Genomic DNA, 24,385 nt, shown 5'->3' with positions numbered 1-24,385 from the left:
GGGAATGTAAACAACCAAACCACCACCTGCAACCTTGAAAAGTCTTGATAATGGTACAGTAGAAAAATATTTTGAGAGTGGATGTTTTAGGATTTTAGCCAATCACCCCCAAGGGGAGGCTGATCGTTTGTCCAATTAGACTATGAAGAAAAAAGTCTATAATAGAGTTTGTAAAATAATTAAAGAAATGAATCTTGCTGCACAATTCCTGCCTGCTGGATCTTCTCTCCTCCTCCTCCTCCCTGCGGCTGCGGGACACAGTGATATACCCTAGGGCCTCGGCCTGCGGTAATAGGACTCCACAATGCAGGATTTAGTCTCTGCTTTTAAGCTCTGCGCCTGCTTTTGAGCCCCCGAAACGCAGCACTGGGTCTCTTTTTGTGAGCCCAAAACCGCTCCTGTCCCTCGGGTTCGGAGCCCCCAGAAGTGCCCGGGGCCACAGCTGGACCCCAGCTGGGCACCAGCAGCTGCTCCCTCACCCCCCGTGGGATGGGGAAGAGACCAGAGACAAAATTCCAGCTCAGAACAGTTTAAGAATGGAAACCAAGACAAATACAACCATTTGAGATTAATGACAACACATAATAACAGTGAGAGCAACAAGAGCAGTGGTAACAATAATGAACAGGAGAGGGAGAAAAACCCCTCCACACCCCCCTCCCTTTAACATTATAAATCCAAAATTTAATCCAGAGCACCAGAATCTCCCACTGTGGGGGATTTCCATATTCCTGTTACTTTCTCTGTGTTCTGTCCTGGGGATTTGTGGACTGAGGGAGGCACTGGCTGCTCCTCTGGGCAAGGGGAAGGCCCCTGTGCTATTCCCATGAAGAGAACACCTGGAATTACTGCCCTGGGAGCCCAGTCCGGTCCTTCCAGTGACTGGGGGGCACCCAGAGGGTCTTTACATGAAATGAAAATGACATCCTGGTCCAGTGCATTGACAGCAGGATTGGACACTCCTGGCCAAGGTGACCAGTCCGTGGGAATCGCACCGGTGACCATCCAGGGGGGATTTTAAGTTGGATTCTTGCAGATTTCATCGTGCAGAAGCTCCAATTCTTTTTGGCACCTCTTGTTCAAATGTCTCCCCACTGGAAGAGGTCAATTAGTCTTTGTAATGACCTGACTGCCAGAGGCAGGGAAAAACAATCAGCGTTCCCTGAACGCCTCCATGACTTCCATGTCCACCTGCACCGAGTGGCCGATGGGCAGGAGCCTGCCCAGAACAGGCTCAGAGATGGGGCTTTCAACCCAAACCATTCCATCATTCCATGACCTCCCCCGGTATTATTTTTGCACTGTTCCCTCTCAAATTTAAATTCCTAAATTTAAATGGTTTATTAAAGCAAGAATTTTTTAATTATTCAGGAATAAAAAGGGAAGCATCACACATACAAGAATCATTCCTACACCCACCAAACCATTCTTAACTGGAAGCCTATTCCCTCATCTCTGCCCTCGTTTTGCTTTCCTGGAAAACCCTGTGATCCCACAGTTTCTCCAAGAGATCTGCTGGGAGTACTGCAAGGTCTGCTCTGTCAGAGTGCCAGGGGGGTTTACAGCACTTGCTCCTCTGCATCTTCACCCTTTCATCAGCTTTCCCCTGGAACGGTGTTGTGGGAGAAGCTTGGAATTACCAGAAATGGATCAGGTTCACATTTTTTCCCCACCAGTTTTCATCTGGTTTGAAATTCCTGGAATGACCCTCAATTGTGCCCTGGAACAGTGCTGTGAAAGGATCAATCAGAAGAACAGCCTGAAAGGAGAAAACCACCTCCAGCAGCAGCCGGAATGATCCCATTTCTGTTCTTACCTGGTCCTGCCAGAGCTCCCAACAGCCATTTCCATTCCAAAACAAGAGCTATGGAAGACATTCCTGCTGTCTGTGAGGGTGAGGTGGCAGTTTTGGACGTTCTTTGCTGTGGAATCAGACAACAAACAGCATAAATAATCTTGGTGGTCTCTTCCAAGCCAAACCACCCCGTGATTCCATGCGTGGATCAGCACCTGACCCAACTCCATTCCAGAAACCTCCTCCCACTAACCCAGAACTTTCCTTTTTCCGCTCAACATCAGGGATTTGCTGCCAAGTGCCCCGGGCAGGGGACGCCTCAGCCTTCCCTGGGGTGCCTCAGCATTCCCTGGGCTGCTGTTCCACGCCGATCCCGTGTCCAGCGCCGTTCCGGGCTGCAGTGCCGGGCTCTCCCCACAAGGCGGCAGCACCGGGAGCGAGCAGCCCCGGCCGGTCCCGCTGTCTCGGGGCAGCTGCGCCTTTAACCCGCCCGGAGCCGGCGGGGCCGTGAACACAGCGGGCAAAAACCCCACCGATCCCCTTTATTTCACCCCCAGAGGCACAGGATCGCAGCATTCCCTGGGCTGGAAGGGACCCGCAGGGAGCATCGAGTCCAAATCCTGGTCCTGCACCCCAAGAATCCCACCCTGTGCCCGAGAGCCTTGTCCAGACCCAAACTCTGCCCCTAGGATCCTGAAAACACAGCGGGGCTGGGAGAAGGGTAACAAGGGAGGATTTTTTATATAGATCTCCTTGTACGATCGTTATATAATATCATTAGATCGCCCAGGAACCCATCCCTGTACCTGGACAGCCAGAAGTGCACAAAATCCCAGCCCCTCCCAAGATGCAGCTCCTCACACCAAACCTTGGGAGAATCCCTGGTGCTTCCAACACCGCTGCAATCCCACCTGGAGCTGAGCTTACAGGGTGCTCTGCCTAATCCACATCCAAGCCTGGATAGCCCAAAGCCTGCAAGAAAAGAGGAGGCAAAGTGAAAAGGAGTGAGGGGGAAAAAACCAGAGTTTTAGGTTTTTCCTGTGTTTGCAACAGGATCGAAGGGCAGGATGGAGAGGTTTTGTGGAAAAGAAGTACCAAAGGCTGCTTCATTCCCAGCAATTAGCGCTGCTCAGGTTGAATCCAAGAGGCCCAATCCACCAGGTTTAAACAGGAGCGGCCGACAGGATGGGTTATGACACAGATCTGTGAAGCTGGAGCCTTCTTCCTTCTCCCGGGCTCTCCCAGAAATTCTCCATGTCCGGACGCGCTCCCGCTCTCCCCGCTGGGGAGGACGGACTTGGATAGCCCGGGTGACTGGTGAGCCTAAAACAATAAGTGATGCAGTGATCCAAGTGTTTTTCCCCAGGAAATTACATATTCTCTGGACCTGGGATAACCCATATCCCATGGCCTTCTCCAGGAAGAGTCCCAGCTGGATAGGGTCTCCCAGAAAGGATTCCATAGGGGCTCACCTTTTGCTTGGAGCTCGGCTGAATTCCTCAGCAATGCCAGGGAATGTTGCCATTGGAGGCTTTGGGCAGATTGGGCTCAATTGCCTTTTTAGGTTTTGTTACCGTCTCTCAGACTTCCCACTGGAATGTGGTCTCCAAGGAACATGTAAATCCCATTGGATTCCTGCTCTTTCGGACAATTTTTTGTACCATTCCTGTACAAAACGAGGCCCCCTGTTCGGATGCTTTTCCCCACTGTTCCCCAGCAGTTTTATCTGCCAGTGCATTCCCTGTGCTGGTTGGGCTCTTCCCAGATCTCTGAGCTCCTTCACAAGGCAGGAGATCCATTTGGCCCAGGAACCGAACCCTCCCGAGGAATTGTCTGATGCCATCTCCACATTTCACAGCTGATCCTTGTGCTCAAAGGATCCCCCTTTCTTCCCTCCAGCCAATTCCAAGCCTCGCTGCCCCCAGCCGGGAACAGTCCCCAGGCCGATCCTTGCAGTCTTCCCTGCCAGGATCCTGCTCAGGAATCCATGGGCTACGAATGTAAGAATTAATTCTTCCCACCCCTGCCCAGTTCTAATTCCAAAGGATTTGGTGGCTGCCTTACCCGGCTGGAGCCTGCTTCCAACTCTGTTCTTGCTGCTTCTGCTGCTTTCCATTTCCCAGGAATTCCACCAACGGAGCGACAGCGTTTTCCACCTCCTCCTCCAGCATTCCCTCTGTTGCGTTCGGGTGCTGGAAGGATATCAAAACCTGGGCCTCACTATCAGGAATTATATCCCCGGATTTGTTCCTTTCCAAATGTCACCTCTTCCCAACAAAGCACTGGCCATCCAAGGAATTCTAGAGAGCCATGTGCTGACCACTGCTTACTCCTCTGGAATGTCAGAGCTTGGAAAAAAAGGGCAGTTGAGGCTTTTCCTGGTGCTGCCCATGAAGTGTATTTTACCTAAGTGCCCCTGCCCATGCCTTTGCCTGTATCCGCCAAAAATCCACCCGTTCATTCCCCAGCTGCTGCCTCCCTCTTTTCCTGGATCCAACAGAATTTTAACAGGTGAATATTCCCCTCTGGAAGAGCACCTTTCATTCCAAACCTAAGAACAAACAAATGAATCACTTTCCTTCGACCTTCCTTATTAGGATTCCACTGAGAGCAGTGGATGGAAAATGATCCTCTCCTGGCCCCTGCTGGATTCCCGGAGCAGGGATCCTTTCCCTCTTTCCCCCCACCCCCCGCGGTGCCCTCCTCCCCCTCCCGCCCCACCCCGCACCCTTTTCAGCCTTTCTTCCACAGCTTTTGCCTCCGGACCTCAGATCCTTTTGGTCTCCAGGAGCTCCCAGCAGCTCCACAGCCTTTCCTCTCCCATCCTGATCCTTTCTCCAGGAATGGAGCTCTGCATTGCAATTCCCTTCTCTTTTCTCCGACAATTCCCACCAACCCAGACCTAAAGCTGACACAAGGAACGCTCGGTGCCCACAAATCCAAATCCAGACCTGGCCATCCCTAAACCAGCAACTCCCGGACAATTTGCGTTCATTCCAACCTAACACTGAGGACTCACCTAATCCTTCAAAATTCCCAAGAAATATCCCGTTGCCTTCAGCTCCCCGGGGATTCTGCTTCGTGCTCACACGGATTTGGGACTTCCCTGAAAAACCCGTGCAGGGCACGCTGGAATCCCCGATCCCGTGAATCCGGGGAGTGTGAAAAGCTCGGTCCAGCCTGGGCCCCCAGAAATTTTTGCCAAATATCCCCCAAGTCCTCGGGACAACAGAACTCTCTGGTACTGCATTTTTGGCGTTGTAAAGCCTGGAATTACTTTATTCCTAGTGCTGGGCTCTGGATGTGGCCGAGAAAATCCCGGCCTCCACACAGACCCAGATTCCAAACTTTTTGATACATTTGAGCAAACCGAGAAATTCCCCTTCCCTGCTTCTTCTTAAGGGCATCCTTCTCTTCCCTTACCCGGCCTGCTCTCTCCCACTGGGCTGGGTTTTCCCCTGCTTCCCATGCTAATTAGTCCCTACTTCTAGGAGCTTTAGGTACCTTTCTTCCCTGGCAGGGATTTCTTAACACAGCTACCGAGGCTTTGGGAGTCTTCTTTATCTTCTACTTTCTGGAAACACACCCTCTGATCCATAAATGCCACAATCCAGATGCCCAACTTCAACAAGACATCCTTTTCACCTAAAAACACTCACTCTCAACTCTTAGATCTTTTAAAGTTTTACCCCCGCAAAATTCCCCTGCTTTTCCACCGCTGAATTCCTCCGTCCTGATTCCAAGAATTTCTTGAATACCACGGGGCTTTTCTCAAGATTTACCCCCACAACCTTCCCTACGTGCCCACTGCTCACCACCTCATTTTTCCCTCAATGTCTTTGTTCTCCACCCCAGAGAGTTTGTCAAGTGTTGCCTCCAAAATGTTCCCCCTCTGTCCACTACCGAGTTCCCCATTTTGCCTTCAAAATATTCCTTCTGTCCCCTCCAGATTGCATCCACTTTTACCCCCAACATTTTACTTCCTCTACAATATTGATTAAACCTTTTCCACCCCAAAAATGTGCATTCCCTCCCTTAAACAGCACCTCAGCTTTTCCCTCAAAAATGCCCCAGAGAGAAACTCCGATTCAGCCCCCAAACTCCCATTTTCCTACACAAACAGTTCTTGTGGCCCCTCTCAATTCCCCCAGGCTTTCAGCTAAAGGAATAACTGGAAGCCTATTCCCTCATCTCTGCCCTCCTTTTGCTTTCCTGGAAAACCTTGCCATCCCACACTTTCTCCAAGAGATCTGCTGCGAGTACTGCAAGGTCTGCTCTGTCAGAGTGCCAGGGGGGTTTACAGCACTTGCTCCTCTGCATCTTCACCCTTTCATCAGCTTTCCCCTGGAACGGTGTTGTGGGAGAAGCTTGGAATTACCAGAAATGGATCAGGTTCACATTTTTTCCCCACCAGTTTTTATCTGGTTTGAAATTCCTGGAATTACCCTCAAATGTGCCCTAGAACAGTGCTGTGAAAGGATCAGTCAGAAGAACAGCCTGAAAGCAGAAAACCACCTCCAGCAGCAGCCGGAATGATCCCATTTCTGTTCTTACCTGCTCCTGCCAGAGCTCCCAACGGCCCTTCCCATTCCAAGAGCTATGCAAGACATTCCTGCTGTCCGTGAGGGTGAGGTGCCAGTTCTGGATGTACTTTGCTGTGGAATCGGACAACAAACAGAGCGTAAATGATCTTGGTGGCTCTTCCAAGCCAAACCACCCCGTGATTCCATGCGTGGATCAGCACCTGTCCCAACTCCATTCCAGAAACCTCCTCCCACTAACCCAGAACTTTCCTTTTTCCGCTCAACATCAGGGATTTGCTGCCGAGTGCCCCGGGCAGGGGACGCCTCAGCCTTCCCTGGGGTGCCTCTGCATTCCCTGGGACGCCTCAGCATTCCCTGGGCTGCTGTTCCACGCCGATCCCGTGTCCAGCGCCGTTCCGGGCTGCAGTGCCGGGCTCTCCCCACAAGGCGGCAGCACCGGGAGCGAGCAGCCCCGGCCGGTCCCGCTGTCTCGGGGCAGCTGCGCCTTTAACCCGCCCGGAGCCGGCGGGGCCGTGAACACAGCGGGCAAAAACCCCACCGATCCCCTTTATTTCACCTCCACGGGCACAGGATCGCAGCATTCCCTGGGCTGGAAGGGACCCACAGGGAGCATCGAGTCCACATCCTGGCCCTGCACCCCAAGAATCCCACCCTGTGCCTGAGAGCCTTGTCCAGACCCAAACTCTGCCTCTAGGATCCTGAAAACACAGTGGGGCTGGGAGAAGGATGACAATGGAAGATTTTTTATATAGATCTCCTTGTACGATCGTTATATAATATCATTAGATCGCCCAGGAACCCATCCCTGTACCTGGACAGCCAGAAGTGCACAAAATCCCAGCCCCTCCCAAGATGCAGCTCCTCACACCAAACCTTGGGAGAATCCCTGGTGCTTCCAACACTGCTGCAATCCCACCTGGAGCTGAGCTTACAGGGTGCTCTGCCTAATCCACATCCAAGCCTGGATAGCCCAAAGCCTGCAAGAAAAGAGGAGGCAAAGTGAAAAGGAGAGAGGGGGAAAAAAACAGAGTTTTAGGTTTTTCCCCTGTTTGCAACAGGATTGAAGGGCAGGATGGAGAGGTTTCGTGGAAAAGAAGTACCAAAGGCTGCTTCATTCCCAGCAATTAGCGCTGCTCAGGTTGAATCCAAGAGGACCAATCCACCAGGTTTAAACAGGAGCGGCCGACAGGATGGGTTATGACACAGATCTGTGAAGCTGGAGCCTTCTTTCTTCTCCCGGGCTCTCCCAGAAATTCTCCATGTCCGGATGCGCTCCCGCTCTCCCTGCTGGGGAGGACGGACTTGGATAGCCCGGGTGACTGGTGAGCCTAAAACAATAAGTGATGCAGTGATCCAAGTGTTTTTCACAAGGAAATGACATATTCTCTGGACCTGGGATAACCCATATCCCATGGCCTTCTCCAGGAAGAGTCCCAGCTGGATAGGGTCTCCCAGAAAGGATTCCATAGGGGCTCACTTTTTGCTTGGAGCTCGGCTGAATTCCTCAGCAATGCCAGGGAATGTTGCCATTGGAGGCTTTGGGCAGATTGGGCTCATTTGCCTTTTTAGGTTTTGTTACCGTGTCTCAGACTTCCCACTGGAATGTGGTCTCCAAGGAACATGTAAATCCCATTGGATTCCTGCTCTTTCGGACAATTTTTTGTACCATTCCTGTACAAAACGAGGCCCCCTGTTCGGATGCTTTTCCCCACTGTTCCCCAGCAGTTTTATCTGCCAGTCCATTCCCTGCGCTCGTTGGGCTCTTCCCAGATCTCTGAGCTCCTTCACAAGGCAGGAGATCCATTTGGCCCAGGAACCGAACCCTCCCGAGGAATTGTCTGATGCCATCTCCACATTTCACAGCTGATCCTTGTGCTCAAAGGATCCCCCTTTCTTCCCTCCAGCCAATTCCAAGCCTCGCTGCCCCCAGCCGGGAACAGTCCCCAGGCCGATCCCTGCAGTCTTCCCTGCCAGGATCCTGCTCAGGAATCCATGGGCTACGAATGTAACAATTAATTCTTCCCACCCCTGCCCAGTTCTAATTCCAAAGGATTTGGTGGCTGCCTTACCTGGCTGGAGCCTGCTTCCAACTCTGTTCTTGCTGCTTCTGCTGCTTTCCATTTCCCAGGAATTCCACCAACGGAGCGACAGCGTTTTCCACCTCCTCCTCCAGCATTCCCTCTGTTGCGTTCGGGTGCTGGAAGGCTATCAAAACCAGGGCCTCACTATCAGGAATTATATCCCCGGATTTGTTGCTTTCCAAATGTCACCTCTTCCCAACAAAGCACTGGCCATCCAAGGAATTATAGAGAGCCATGTGCTGACCACTGCTTACTCCTCTGGAATGTCAGAGCTTGGAAAAAAAGGGCAGTTGAGGCTTTTCCTGGTGCTGCCCATGAAGTGTATTTTACCTAAGAGCCCCTGCCCATGCCTTTGCCTGTATCCACCAAAAATCCACCCGTTCATTCCCCAGCTGCTGCCTCCCTCTTTTCCTGGATCCAACAGAATTTTAACAGGTGAATATTCCACTCTGGAAGAGCACCTTTCATTCCAAACCTAAGAACAAACAAATGAATCACTTTCCTTCGACCTTCCTTATTAGGATTCCACTGAGAGCAGTGGATGGAAAATGATCCTCTCCTGGTCCCTGCTGGATTCCAGGAGCAGGGATCCTTTCCCTCTTTCCCCCCACCCCCCGCAGTGCCCTCCTCCCCCTCCCGCCCCACCCCGCACCCTTTTCAGCCTTTCTTCCACAGCTTTTGCCTCCGGACCTCAGATCCTTTTGGTCTCCAGGAGCTCCCAGCAGCCCCACAGCCTTTCCTCTCCCATCCTGATCCTTTCTCCAGGAATGGAGCTCTGCATTGCAATTCCCTTCTCTTTTCTCCGACAATTCCCACCAACCCAGACCTAAAGCTGACACAAGGAACGCTCGGTGCCCACAAATCCAAATCCAGACCTGGCCATCCCTAAACCAGCAACTCCCGGACAATTTGCGTTCATTCCAACCTAACACTGAGGACCCACCTAATCCTTCAAAATTCCCAAGAAATATCCCGTTGCCTTCAGCTCCCAGGGGATTCTGCTTCGTGCTCACACGGATTTGGGACTTCCCTGAAAAACCCGTGCAGGGCACGCTGGAATCCCCGATCCCGTGAATCGGGGGAGTGTGAAAAGCTCGGTCCAGCCTGGGCCCCCAGAAATTTTTGCCAAATATCCCCCAAGTCCTCGGGACAACAGAACTCTCTGGTACTGCATTTTTGGCGTTGTAAAGCCTGGAATTACTTTATTCCTAGTGCTGGGCTCTGGATGTGGCCGAGAAAATCCCGGCCTCCACACAGACCCAGATTCCAAACTTTTTGATACATTTGAGCAAACCGAGAAATTCCCCTTCCCTGCTTCTTCTTAAGGGCATCCTTCTCTTCCCTTACCCGGCCTGCTCTCTCCCACTGGGCTGGGTTTTTCCCTTCCCATGCTAATTAGTCCCTACTTCTAGGAGCTTTAGGTACCTTTCTTCCCTGGCAGGGATTTCTTAACACAGCTACCGAGGCTTTGGGAGTCTTCTTTATCTTCTACTTTCTGGAAACACACCCTCTGATCCATAAATGCCACAATCCAGATGCCCAACTTCAACAAGACATCCTTTTCACCTAAAAACACTCACTCTCAACTCTTAGATCTTTTAAAGTTTTACCCCCGCAAAATTCCCCTGGTTTTCCACCGCTGAATTCCTCCGTCCTGATTCCAAGAATTTCTTGAATACCACGGGGCTTTTCTCAAGATTTACCCCCACAACCTTCCCTACGTGCCCACTGCTCACCACCTCATTTTTCCCTCAATGTCTTCGTTCTCCACCCCAGAGAGTTTGTCAAGTGTTGCCTCCAAAATGTTCCCCCTCTGTCCACTACTGAGTTCCCCATTTTGCCTTCAAAATATTCATTCTGTCCCCTCCAGATTGCATCCACTTTTACCCCCAACATTTTACTTCCTCTACAATATTGATTAAACCTTTTCCACCCCAAAAATGTGCATTCCCTCCCTTAAACAGCACCTCAGCTTTTCCCTCAAAAATGCCCCAGAGAGAAACTCCGATTCAGCCCCCAAACTCCCATTTTCCTACACAAACAGTTCTTGTGGCCCCTCTCAATTCCCCCAGGCTTTCAGCTAAAGGAATAACTGGAAGCCTATTCCCTCATCTCTGCCCTCCTTTTGCTTTCCCGGAAAACCTTGCCATCCCACACTTTCTCCAAGAGATCTGCTGGGAGTACGGCAAGGTCTGCTCTGTCAGAGTGCCAGGGGGGTTTACAGCACTTGCTCCTCTGCATCTTCACCCTTTCATCAGCTTTCCCCTGGAACGGTGTTGTGGGAGAAGCTTGGAATTACCAGAAATGGATCAGGTTCACATTTTTTCCCCACCAGTTTTCATCTGGTTTGAAATTCCTGGAATTACCCTCAAATGTGCCCTAGAACAGTGCTGTGAAAGGATCAGTCAGAAGAACAGCCTGAAAGCAGAAAACCACCTCCAGCAGCAGCCGGAATGATCCCATTTCTGTTCTTACCTGCTCCTGCCAGAGCTCCCAACGGCCCTTCCCATTCCAAGAGCTATGCAAGACATTCCTGCTGTCCGTGAGGGTGAGGTGCCAGTTCTGGATGTTCTTTGCTGCGGAATCGGACAACAAACAGAGCGTAAATGATCTTGGTGGCTCTTCCAAGCCAAACCACCCCGTGATTCCTTGCGTGGATCAGCACCTGTCCCAACTCCATTCCAGAAACCTCCTCCCACTAACCCAGAACTTTCCTTTTTCCGCTCAACATCAGGGATTTGCTGCCGAGTGCCCCGGGCAGGGGACGCCTCAGCCTTCCCTGGGACGCCTCAGCATTCCAGCATTTTTATTCCAGGCATTAAAAGGATGCTCATTTCTCTTCCAGCATTGTTTCCCTCATTTTAGGAGAACCCTTTTCATCCCAGACCCCCCTCGTCAGCTGTTCAATCCTCTGGCACTGGATTTGGACAGAAGAAGGGACGCACCTGGACTGCGGGAAATCACGGAGAGAAACCCCTCCAAAACCTGACAGAGAAAAACAACGGGAGATGCAGGAAGACATATCCCTCATTTGCACGTCTGGAATGCTTTTCTAAAGACTTCTCTGCATCTGGATGCTCTTTGCTCTTGGCTTTCTTTACAGGAATGCACTTGCTGCTAAACACATCTCAGGCCCTTATTTGATCAGGATAAGGCGGGATGGAGATGAAGACTCACACAGGGAATAGCCAGGGAGATTCCCAGATCTCTGAGCTCCTTCACAAGGCAGGAGATCCATTTGGCCCAGGAACCGAACCCTCCCGAGGAATTGTCTGATGCCATCTCCACATTTCACAGCTGATCCTTGTGCTCAAAGGATCCCCCTTTCTTCCCTTCAGCCAATTCCAAGCCTCGCTGCCCCCAGCCGGGAACAGTCCCCAGGCCGATCCCTGCAGTCTTCCCTGCCAGGATCCTGCTCAGGAATCCATGGGAATGTAAGAATTAATTCTTCCCACCCCTGCCCAGTTCTAATTCCAAAGGATTTGGTGGCTGCCTTACCCGGCTGGAGCCTGCTTCCAACTCTGCTCTTGCTGCTTCTGCTGCTTTCCATTTCCCAGGAATTCCACCAACGGAGTGACAGCGTTTTCCACCTCCTCCTCCAGCATTCCCTCTGTTGCGTTCGGGTGCTGGAAGGATATCAAAACCTGGGCCTCACTATCAGGAATTATATCCCCGGATTTGTTCCTTTCCAAATGTCACCTCTTCCCAACAAAGCACTGGCCATCCAAGGAATTCTAGAGAGCCATGTGCTGACCGCTGCTTACTCCTCTGGAATGTCAGAGCTTGGAAAAAAAGGGCAGTTGAGGCTTTTCCTGGTGCTGCCCATGAAGTGTATTTTACCTAAGTGCCCCTGCCCATGCCTTTGCCTGTATCCACCAAAAATCCACCCGTTCATTCCCCAGCTGCTGCCTCCCTCTTTTCCTGGATCCAACAGAATTTTAACAGGTGAATATTCCCCTCTGGAAGAGCACCTTTCATTCCAAACCTAAGAACAAACAAATGAATCACTTTCCTTCGACCTTCCTTATTAGGATTCCACTGAGAGCAGTGGATGGAAAATGATCCTCTCCTGGTCCCTGCTGGATTCCCGGAGCAGGGATCCTTTCCCTCTTTCCCCCCACCCCCCGCGGTGCCCTCCTCCCCCTCCCGCCCCACCCCGCACCCTTTTCAGCCTTTGTTCCACAGCTTTTGCCACTGGACCTCAGATCCTTTTGGTCTCCAGGAGCTCCCAGCAGCTCCACAGCCTTTCCTCTCCCATCCTGATCCTTTCTCCAGGAATGGAGCTCTGCATTGCAATTCCCTTCTCTTTTCTCCGACAATTCCCACCAACCCAGACCTAAAGCTGACACAAGGAACGCTCGGTGCCCACAAATCCAAATCCAGACCTGGCCATCCCTAAACCAGCAACTCCCGGACAATTTGCGTTCATTCCAACCTATCACTGAGGACTCACCTAATCCTTCAAAATTCCCAAGAAATATCCCGTTGCCTTCAGCTCCCAGGGGATTCTGCTTCGTGCTCACACGGATTTGGGACTTCCCTGAAAAACCCGTGCAGGGCACGCTGGAATCCCCGATCCCGTGAATCCGGGGAGTGTGAAAAGCTCGGTCCAGCCTGGGCCCCCAGAAATTTTTGCCAAATATCCCCCAAGTCCTCGGGACAACAGAACTCTCTGGTACTGCATTTTTGGCGTTGTAAAGCCTGGAATTACTTTACTCCTAGTGCTGGGCTCTGGATGTGGCCGAGAAAATCCCGGCCTCCGCACAGACCCAGATTCCAAACTTTTTGATACATTTGAGCAAACCGAGAAATTCCCCTTCCCTGCTTCTTCTTAAGGGCATCCTTCTCTTCCCTTACCCGGCCTGCTCTCTCCCACTGGGCTGGGTTTTTCCCTTCCCATGCTAATTAGTCCCTACTCCTAGGAGGTTTAGGTACCTTTCTTCCCTGGCAGGGATTTCTTAACACAGCTATCGAGGCTTTGGGAGTCTTCTTTATCTTCTACTTTCTGGAAACACACCCTCTGATCCATAAATGCCGCAATCCAGATGCCCAACTTCACCAAGACATCCTTTTCACCTAAAAACACTCACTCTCAACTCTTAGATCTTTTAAAGTTTTACCCCCGCAAAATTCCCCTGCTTTTCCACCGCTGAATTCCTCCGTCCTGATTCCAAGAATTTCTTGAATACCACGGGGCTTTTCTCAAGATTTACCCCCACAACCTTCCCTACGTGCCCACTGCTCACCACCTCATTTTTCCCTCAATGTCTTTGTTCTCCACCCCAGAGAGTCTGTCAAGTGTTGCCTCCAAAATGTTCCCCCTCTGTCCACTACCGAGTTCCCCATTTTGCCTTCAAAATATTCCTTCTGTCCCCTCCAGATTGCATCCACTTTTACCCCCAACATTTTACTTCCTCTACAATATTGATTAAACCTTTTCCACCCCAAAAATGTGCATTCCCTCCCTTAAACAGCACCTCAGCTTTTCCCTCAAAAATGCCCCAGAGAGAAACTCCGATTCAGCCCCCAAACTCCCATTTTCCTACACAAACAGTTCTTGTGGCCCCTCTCAATTCCCCCAGGCTTTCAGCTAAAGGAATAACTGGAAGCCTATTCCCTCATCTCTGCCCTCCTTTTGCTTTCCTGGAAAACCTTGCCATCCCACACTTTCTCCAAGAGATCTGCTGCGAGTACTGCAAGGTCTGCTCTGTCAGAGAGCCTGGGGGGTTTACAGCACTTGCTCCTCTGCATCTTCACCCTTTCATCAGCTTTCCCCTGGAACGGTGTTGTGCGAGAAGCTTGGAATTACCAGAAATGGATCGGGTTCACACTTTTTCCCCACCAGTTTTCATCTGGTTTGAAATTCCTGGAATTACCCTCAAACGTGCCCTAGAACAGTGCTGTGAAAGGATCAATCAGAAGAACAGCCTGAAAGCAGAAAACCACCTCCAGCAGCAGCCAGAATGATCCCATTTCTGTTCTTACCTGGTCCTGCCAGAGCTCCCAATGGCCCTTCCCATTCCAAAACAAGAACTATCGAAGACATTCCTGCTGTCCGTGAGGGTGAGGTGCCAGTTCTGGATGTTCTTTGCTGTGGAATCGGACAACAAACAGAGCGTAAATGATCTTGGTGGCTCTTCCAAGCCAAACCACCCCGTGATTCCTTGCGTGGATCAGCACCTGTCCCAACTCCATTCCAGAAACCTCCTCCCACTAACCCAGAACCTTCCTTTTTCCGCTCAACATCAGGGATTTGCTGCCGAGTGCCCCGGGCAGGGGACGCCTCAGCCCTCTCTGGGACACCTCAGCATTCCCTGGGACGCCTCAGCATTCCCTGGGACGCCTCAGCATTCCCTGGGGTGCTGTTCCACGCCGATCCCGTGTCCAGCGCCGTTCCGGGCTGCAGTGCCGGGCTCTCCCCACAAGGCGGCAGCACCGGGAGCGAGCAGCCCCGGCCGGTCCCGCTGTCTCGGGGCAGCTGCGCCTTTAACCCGCCCGGAGCCGGCGGGGCCGTGAACACAGCGGGCAAAACCCCCACCGATCCCCTTTCTTTCACCCCCAGAGGCACAGGATCGCAGCATTCCCTGGGCTGGAAGGGACCCGCAGGGAGCATCGAGTCCACATCCTCGTCCTGCACCCCAAGAATCCCACCCTGTGCCCGAGAGCCTTGTCCAGACCCAAACTCTGCCCCCAGGATCCTGAAAACACAGCGGGGCTGGGAGAAGGGTAACAAGGGAGGATTTTTTACATAGTTCTCCTTGTATGATCGTTATATAATCTTATTAGATAGTCCAGCAACCCATCCCTGGGCCGGGACCCCCACCCCTGTCCCGGGACACCCATCCCTGGGCCGGAATACCGATCCCCCGCGGCCCCCACCGTCCGCTCGGGACTGTCCCCGTTCCCCGCTCACCTCCGAGCCCGCAGCACCCGCCCCGGTGCCCCCGGCCCGGCAGCGCTGCTCCCCGGACTCCCCGCCATTGCCACGTCGGGCGAAGATGGGCGGAAATTACCGGTACCACACCAATGTGGCGATGCGACCTTCTCAAGATGGCGGCGGTGGAGGACCCCGCTCCGTCTATTCGGCTGCCTGAATGCTCCCGCCTACCCCAGGCGCCGCTGACCCCACAGTCGGTGTCCGCATAGCGGGAAACGCCTCAGAAAATTGCGTGCAAGCGCTGGGCTGGCGTTGGTGTCGGCGTCGCGTTCAGGCAGCCGAATAGACGCAGCTAGAGGGGGCCTTCCCTGCCACCATCTTGAGAAGGTCAGAAAACAGCGTAAACGACCGCCATCTTTAGTGTGGCGATGACCTAATTTCCGGTTTTGCCGCCATCTTGGGTGCTGGCAGAAGCCACTTCCGGTCGAGCCGCCATCTTTAGTGTGGTACTCACAAGGCCCCCGCCCCTCACAAGGGCTTCTGTCTATTCAGCTGCCTGAATCCAGCCCGGACTCCGACGCCGGCCCCGCGCTTTCCGCGCGATTTTCCGCCGTGGTCCCCGGTGCGAGGACACGGGTGGTGGGGTCACCGGCGCCGGAGGCGGGCGACGGTCCCGCGACCGGCGGCAGGCATCGGCAGGGATACCTCTCTTAGGGGCCTAGTGCGTCCGCCATCTTGAGTGTGGCGGAAGTGTCATCCACCCTCTGCAAGGTCCTGGCAGGTTCGAATAAAAACGCCACTTACGCCGTCCCGAAAGCGCCGAACTGCGCCTTCCTTTCCGAGCCGCCCCCTTGAGAGCGGCACGCGGGCGGCTCTATTCCCACCGTGCTCGCCCGGTGCTCCCCGCCCCGGCTCGCGCTGCGACCGCGCCTCTGCTGCCCGGCAAAACCGGCCCCGCCGGGCCGCCCCCCGCGCTGTCATTCGTCGCGGTCACCGCCCCGCACGGCGCCCGCTCCTTTGCAGCGCTCTGGCCCCGCTCATGCACGCCCGTGTCCCTTGGCGCTCCGAACCGTCCTTCGCCCCTCCCCTCCGCTGCCAGACGCGGCCCCGCTCGCTCCTTGCCCTTGCCACGCTCGGCAGCCACCGAGGCCGCCGCCCTCTCGGCTCCCCCGGCCCCGGGCGGCAGCAGCGCCGGGGCGCCGTGCCGGGGCCGGCAGTGCCGCGCTCTCGCCACCAGGCGGCAGCAGCGCCGCCCAGCTCAGCCCGGGGCCGGGCCGCGCTGCGGGGCACGGACAGAGCAGAGGCAAAAGCCGGCTCAGGGCGCTCTGCAGCTCCTGCAGCCCGAGCCTCTCGGCTCCTGGCGCCAGGCACTCGCTTCTTCCCTTCCTACAGAAAAACGCCGCCTCGTTATGCTCCAAACTTGCTCATCTCTAGTCCCAGCTTCTTATATTCCTATATGCAACAGAGTAGAGAGAGAGGGCTGGCTTATTTCAAAATGAATCTACATCTAAATCCATCGCCTTTGTCTATAGATGTCAAAATGAAGACCTTAGCAGGTTTTGGTATTCTGCACACATCCCTCCCTGGGAGGAATGGTAAAAAGTTAAAAACAAATGAAATTTAAACAGTAAAAAGTTAGAAAAAAAGTTACAATGGCAGAAATTTAGAAACAAACAAAGAGGTACAATACAAGAAACGAACAAATTTCTAAAGGTAGAAAGGTTGAAAGTTAAAAACAAAGGTAGAAACAAAAAAAAATTAGAAACAAAGTTAGGTAGACATTTAGAGACAAAGTCAGAAAGGCGAGTGTTGAGCTTTTGACAGGGTACCCTTCCTTCTCAGACCAGGGTGAAAGAGCAGAGGAGGCTGCTGTTCTGCTAAGTTCTTGATTTCACAGTCTCACAGCTGTCTTGAAGGCAGACTTTGAATGGGGTTACATGATAAAGCCAAGCAGCAGCAGCAGGCAAAACCAGCTGCTTCTATATGCTCCATACCCTATATTTTTTGCTTACAGAAGTGTGGATTATATTTGTTAATTGACCAGTAAGATTCACACACGATTCTAGTTTTCTTTTTCTTAACCCACCCTGGTCTAATTCTAACAGTCGTAAGCCTCACACAAGTGTTACATCTGTGTTACACAGATTTGCATCTACAGTTTCTATCAGCTCTTAGTGTTTATGTGAACACTCCATCTAAAAAATGGCAACAGTGCCACTCAATCTAGATTTTGTCTAAAGTAAAGAATTCTGTGAAAAGGTAACACTGCTGCAGCAAGAGCTGTGCTGAAGATCTCTGCTACAGCTTTTTCATGACTAAGGCACTTGGCATCTATTTCTACTAAAAGTTAAAAATCCGTAGTTCTATTGCACTTTGCTGTGGCTTCATGGATGCCAGCTTGTCCAAAGGTTTCAATTCAAACCTAAGGCTTTGGCTTCCCTCTGGGCCTGAGGCCAGAGGAGCCTCCACTCTAAGAAGGTTAGAAACAAGGTTAGAAAGGTAAAAGTTAGAAAGCAAAAAATACATTTAGAAAGGCACAAAGTTAGAAATGTAGAGTGTTAGAAACCAACAAAGGCAGAAAGGTAAAAATGGGGAGAAAAACAAAGGCAGAAAGTTTCAAAGTTAGAAGCAAACAGAGGCAGAAAGGGACAAATCTAGCAAGTTAGAAACAAACAAAGGTAGAAAGTCAAAAAGGTAGAAATGAACAAAGGTAGAAAGTTGGAGAGGCAGAAAGTGCAGAGGCTGGCAGCAGCCATTCCAGCCTTAAGGAGAGCCCTGTGGAGAAGAGCAACTTGTTCCATTGATCTTCACTTCGAGAAGGGCCTTCTGCTCTCTTGGGAAAGATGCAGACCAGGCCATGACTCCAGCTAGAAGCAGCAGGTGGGAATGCTTTTCCTTCACCTCCCAGAAAGCTGGGAGCTTTCATGTTTGAGTCAGTGGCCTAAAAGGGGCAGAAAGTCTGCCCTGACAAGTGTGTGGGCATGGATCTGTTTGGTCTTGCCCTGTGCCCATTCCCAAAACGCTCTTCAAACTTGCCCAAAAGAGCAACACAAAGCCTGGGGCAGATTGTGCCTGAAGAAAGAATGGTCTCTGTTTTTTTCCAAGCTGCTACAGAAACAAACTAAGGTAGAAAGGTAAAAATGAACAAAGGAGGGAAGGTGAGAAAGGTAGTTCGAAAGTCAAAGTCAGAGAAAGAGAGAAAGTCAGAGAAAGGGAAAGGCAGAAAGAAAGCAAGGCAGAAAGCAAGTCAGAGAGAAAGAAAGAAAGAAAAATAGAGAGAAAAAGGAATAGAGAAAGAGAAGAATCGGGTTTGAGAGAAAAAGAAATGGAGTTTAAAAGAGAAGTAGTGTTGAAGAGAAAAAGAGCAACTGAGAACTAGAGTGACAGAGACATCCAGAAAGAGTTAAACAGTGAGAAAAAGAGAAAGAGTTGGAAAAAGTCAAGTGAGGAATAGACTAAAAAGTAAAGCAAAGCAGAGCAGCAAAGCAAGAAATACGGCAAAAAACTTACTAAAGCACACCAAAGGAAGAGAGCAACCAAAGGGGGGAAGGGGGGTATCTTTATTAGGGTTTCTTCAACTTTATCGAATGAGGGTTTTTTAGTTACACTTCAGCAAAGCAAGTGGAAACAACAATGTGCACAAGCACAAGTACAAATCCAATCCATCTGCACACTGGTCAAAGTCCAAGTGACATCCAGAGCAATACGTGCAAGTGCAGCGGCAAACACGAATCCAGAGCAACACAAGCCAACCCCATCGCAGTACAACCTAACAATTGTTCTCTTTCTGGAAAATGTATGACATCTTATTGGTCCAGGAAACCCAAAACAACAGCAGCAGACAGAGAACAAAACACTCATCCACCACCCGCCTCCTTCAGCTTCCACACAAACCCACCCTCGCTCTCGTCTCGAGAGCACCCCATGGGAAGGCGGTTCCCGGGAGCCCCAAAATCATCGCGCCTGACAAATGCCCAGCCCCGGCACGGTCAGCACCCAACCCCTGGCGATGAACGTCACCTCACAGAGCGGCCGGGGCCCAGATAAAAAAACCCAGCTGGGAGGGAAAAAAAACCCAGACAGCAGAGCTGGGTGGTTTTTACTCTAAGTTTAAAAAGTAGCTGAAAAGCCTGAAAGGCAAAACTCACACCCACAAGGTTAGAAGCATTCCACACACACACTCTTCTCGCAGGCAGACAGACACACACAGACGCAGCTCTGGCACCACATTTCCTCTTGTTCCTGCTGGCCTGGAAAGCCCCAGGTAAATCCAGTCCCTCAGACCTTGCATCCCTGAACACCAGGAGAGCTGGAGTTTTACCCAGATCCCAGTGCCCTGCACAGCTGCACTGACACGAGCACAGGCTGATCGCTCTGCCCAGCACCATCCCTCATTTTCCTCCCATTGCTCCCCAAGCGTCCCCAAACCACCCCGTGTCTGTGCCGGGGCCAGTGCCTGCCCCGAGCCCAACCAGAGGCTGTCACCCAGCCCTGCACCAGCTCCCACCCCTGGGAGAGCTGGGAATGCACTGAGAGCTCAGCTCCCTGGGCTCCCCAACACCCAAACCAGTCCTCAGACACACAAATAATGCCCAACCTGCCCCTCCGGGCACAGCCAAACACCACAATTCTATCATCCCCAAGGAACTCTGGCAGGTTGCCTCTTCACCTGTGCCTTTTTCCAGCAGCCATGGCTAGGACCGGGCTGTCAGAAATAGCATTCCCTAGGCAGTTCATCCCAGCACAGAGGAGAAGAGGAGCCTGTCACTCATCCACACCACGGGCAGGACAAGGGGGGCCCAAGCTGGCTTTGGCTGCTCCAACATCCAAAGCTCTTGGTGCCAAAGATAGGACGAGTTCAGTGGTTGCTCCTGTCCTGAAAGAGAGCAGAAAAGCGAAGTTAATCCCACTGTGGAATGCAAGACTCCTGCATTTCATATTTCTGCTCTGATTGCTCACCGCAGAGTATTATCCATGGAAAAAAAAGGAGAATGACACCATATCAAATAAAAAGTGCCCTTCTCCAGCACTTTTATTCCAAGCATTAAAAAGATGCTCATTTCTCTTCCAGCATTGTTTCCCTCATTTTAGCAGAACCGTCTTCATCCCAGACCCCCCTCATCAGCTGTTCAATCCTCTGGCACTGGATTTGGACAAAAGAAGGGACGCACCTGGATCGCAGGAAATCACGGAGAGAAACCCCTCCAAAACCTGACAGAGAAAAACAACAGGAGATGCAGGAAGACACATCCCTCATTTGCACGTCCAGAGTGCTTTTCTAAAGACTTCCCTGCATCTGGATGCTCTTTGCACTTGGCTTTCTTTACAAGAATGCATTTGCTGCTAAACACGTCTCAGGCCCTTATTTGATCAGGATAAGGTCGGATGCGGATGAAGACTCACACAGGGAATAGCCAGGGAGATGCAGGGCCTGGGAACATCAAGGACGGAGAAGAGAAGGAACAGGGATTGTTTTTCTTGTTTAGAGCCAGCAGTGCTGTGAGCTTGGAGAACACACGGCACCACAGGGATCCAGGGCAGGAGCGGGATAACTCTGGGATAAGGGGAATCTGCTCCCACTCCAGGGCTGTGCCAGTGAAGGAAGGGAAGTTTTAGTGCCTTCATGGCACACAAAAACCAAACCCAGCACCACCGAGCTGGACTTTCGTGAACTGCAACACAAAGCGGCCCCTGGCCTTTGGGGGAACACAACCTCACCGAGTCACGGAGCCAGGGGATGACACTTGGGAATGAGCCTTGCGGCCTGCAGCCAAATCAGATGAGGGAGCCACAGGAGCTGTGGGGTTTCCTGCTCTTCCTGCAACGCCATCAGTCCAGACCAGGAGACCCTTCCTGGAACAGATCTTCCCTGTAAAAGGGAGCAACACCAAAGCTCAAGCCCTCATTTAGAGACCCTTGGAAAAGCAAAGGTGAGAGGGGATTACCTGGAGCCCCAGGGGACCGAGGTGAAGGGGATGAAGAAGCAGACAGCAAACTGCTTCCACTGCTTCTCACTCCAGCAAGGGGAACTTCCCTGGAATTTCACGTCCAGCGTCTCTCCCAAGCCCCACCGGCGAACCCACACGTACTCCAGGACTGATCTCCTTTGTACTTCCAGCAGCACAGACCCACCGGGAGGAACTGCAATCCAAGGACACACATCAGCAACCGCCTTCCCGCTTGGCGCTCTCTCCACATTTTTCCCTTTCCAGTGGGATGCAGGTGCCACCCCCCAGAGGCAGGAAAACTGCCTTGCAATCCAGTACAAAACCTGCCTGGGAAGCCCAGGATGCCCGGAGCCAGCAGCCATTTCTCCTGGAGCTCCTGCTGACAGGCATTTGAAGCCTGCTGGGCCTCACAGCTGCTTTTCTGCCAAGGGCATTCCCATCTCTTATTTTTTAGCCCAAATAAAGGTTTGCAAAGCTGAGTTTTGTGAGAAGTGCTTCATATTTGGATTATTCTTAACTTGGGAGTTTCCCTTGGCACCAAAATCAGGGGGTAAACCCAACATGGCCTCAAAGGGCCATAAGATCCCAGATATCCAATCCCCAGTTCCCTCAGCATTGGTTCATTAAAGCTTTTCAGGGGTAATTTAGCAAACTTCAGGGTTTGGTGACTTCACCATCAAAGCAACACAAAACCTGTGCAAAAGGAACTTAACTAAAGCTGGCTAAACGCTGCCCAGACCTGGCAGAAACCGCTTCCCACACCTCTCCTGGAATTCTCTTTCCCAGCCCTTCCAGCTTCGGAAGGCTTCTGTGGGAGCCTCAAGTCGCGGTGCAGCTCAGAACCTGCACGTACCTAAAGCAGCCCCACGGGAACACGAAGCTTCCCTCGGGCATTTCGTTTCTTTACCCCAAACATTCTTCCCACTCAGCCACAATCTAGAAAGGAAAGAAAGGAAAAGAAGGAAGACCAATTAATTCTGACATAAGGAGTCTTGACTATTCCAACACACTGCCAGGTGAAAAAACATCCCTGCCACGCTAACAAATCCCCCTGATACTGTCTCCATTCTGTATCAATTATTTAAACGCTGTATTAAGGAGCGTAAGGACACAATGCTTGGAATTCTCAAAAATGGCTCAGCTTGGCTACTCCAAGCACTTTCTCACCCGGGGAATTGAGCTGTCCCACATTTAAACGCCACGTTTGATCCAAATCCCATAGAAATCTGATATTGTTTGGCTCCTGAGCTTTCCCAAAAGCTGTGCAGTCAAGCCTGGAAATCCTCACTGAAGCTTTGCCATGTCACATCGGGATTTACCCTTGGGAAAACCCCACTCTGAGCACTTGGGTTTCAAGAGGTTGCACCCAATGTTACAGACACAGAATTCCTGCGGGGTTTGGCATTTCCTGCACCTCCAAACACGTGAAAAGAAGGAAGTGCAGAGTCCCGAGGCTCCATTATTGCCATTCTCCTCACATCCCTTTCCTCAGCTGCACGTGGCTTTGTGCCTCCTCTGAAGGGCTGGAAAGGAATTCGGGAACCCCCCTCAGCTTCTTCGGTTTTCAGCTTTTTCTCTGAGCCGGCCCAAAAGGCAAACAGGAAAAAAAACCCCCAAAAGTGCACAAAATCCCAGCCCCTCCCAAGATGCAGCTCCTCACACCAAACCTTGGGAGAATCCCTGGTGCTTCCAACACCGCTGCAATCCCACCTGGAGCTGAGCTTACAGGGTGCTCTGCCTAATCCACATCCAAGCCTGGATAGCCCAAAGCCTGCAAGAAAAGAGGAGGCAAAGTGAAGGGGAGAGGGGGGGAAAAACGGAGTTTTAGGTTTTTCCCCTGTTTGCAACAGGATTGAAGGGCAGGATGGAGAGGTTTCGTGGAAAAGAAGTACCAAAGGCTGCTTCATTCCCAGCAATTAGCGCTGCTCAGGTTGAATCCAAGAGGCCCAATCCACCAGGTTTAAACAGGAGCAGCCGACAGGATGGGTTATGACACAGATCTGTGAAGCTGGAGCCTTCTTTCTTCTCCCGGGCTCTCCCAGAAATTCTCCATGTCCGGACATGCTCCCGCTCTCCCCGCTGGGGAGGACGGACTTGGATAGCCCGGGTGACTGGTGAGCCTAAAACAATAAGTGATGCAGTGATCCAAGTGTTTTTCCCCAGAAAATTACATATTCTCTGGACCTGGGATAACCCTTATCCCATGGCCTTCTCCAGGAAGAGTCCCAGCTGGATAGGGTCTCCCAGAAAGGATTCCATAGGGGCTCACCTTCTGCTTGGAGCTCGGCTGAATTCCTCAGCAATCCCAGGGAATGTGGCCATTGGAGGCTTTGGGCAGATTGGGCTCAATTGCGTTTTTAGGTTTTGTTACCGTCTCTCAGACTTCCCACTGGAATGTGGTCTCCAAGGAATATGTAAATCCCATGGGATTCCTGCTCTTTCGGACAATTTTTTGTACCATTCCTGTACAAAACGAGGCCCCCTGTTCGGATGCTTTTCCCCACCGTTCCCCAGCAGTTTTATCTGCCAGTGCATTCCCTGTGCTGGTTGGGCTCTTCCCAGATCTCTGAGCTCCTTCACAGGCAGGAGATCCATTTGGCCCAGGAACCGAACCCTCCCAAGGAATTGTCTGATGCCATCTCCACATTTCACAGCTGATCCTTGTGCTCAAAGGATCCCCCTTTCTTCCCTCCAGCCAATTCCAAGCCTCGCTGCCCCCAGCCGGGAACAGTCCCCAGGCCGATCCCTGCAGTCTTCCCTGCCAGGATCCTGCTCAGGAATCCATGGGCTACAAATTGAAGAATTAATTCTTCCCACCCCTGCCCAGTTCTAATTCCAAAGGATTTGGTGTCTGCCTTACCCGGCTGGAGCCTGCTTCCAACTCTGCTCTTGCTGCTTCTGCTGCTTTCCATTTCCCAGGAATTCCACCAACGGAGCGACAGCGTTTTCCACCTCCTCCTCCTCCAGGATTCCCTCTGTTGCGTTCGGGTGCTGGAAGGATATCAAAACCAGGGCCTCACTATCAGGAATTATATCCCCGGATTTGTTCCTTTCCAAATGTCACCTCTTCCCAACAAAGCACTGGCCATCCAAGGAATTCTAGAGAGCCATGTGCTGACCGCTGCTTACTCCTCTGGAAT

At 51.8% G+C, this 24,385-nt stretch overlaps 1 long non-coding RNA gene across 1 annotated transcript; it reads right to left on the bottom strand.

Annotated features, from left to right (window-relative positions):
* Window positions 1-1,763: 1,763 nt before the first annotated feature.
* Window positions 1,764-3,023, bottom strand: LOC138120133 (uncharacterized). The gene is made up of 3 exons (XR_011155745.1): window positions 2,891-3,023; window positions 2,657-2,767; window positions 1,764-1,922 (listed from the first exon to the last, which is right to left on the bottom strand). It is a non-coding gene; the product is annotated as an uncharacterized lncRNA (long non-coding RNA).
* Window positions 3,024-24,385: the final 21,362 nt, after the last annotated feature.

The sequence above is a fragment of the Aphelocoma coerulescens genome, chromosome 1, assembly GCF_041296385.1.
Source record: "Aphelocoma coerulescens isolate FSJ_1873_10779 chromosome 1, UR_Acoe_1.0, whole genome shotgun sequence".
NCBI lineage: Eukaryota > Metazoa > Chordata > Aves > Passeriformes > Corvidae > Aphelocoma > Aphelocoma coerulescens.
This window is presented reverse-complemented; position numbering and strand designations above follow the sequence as displayed.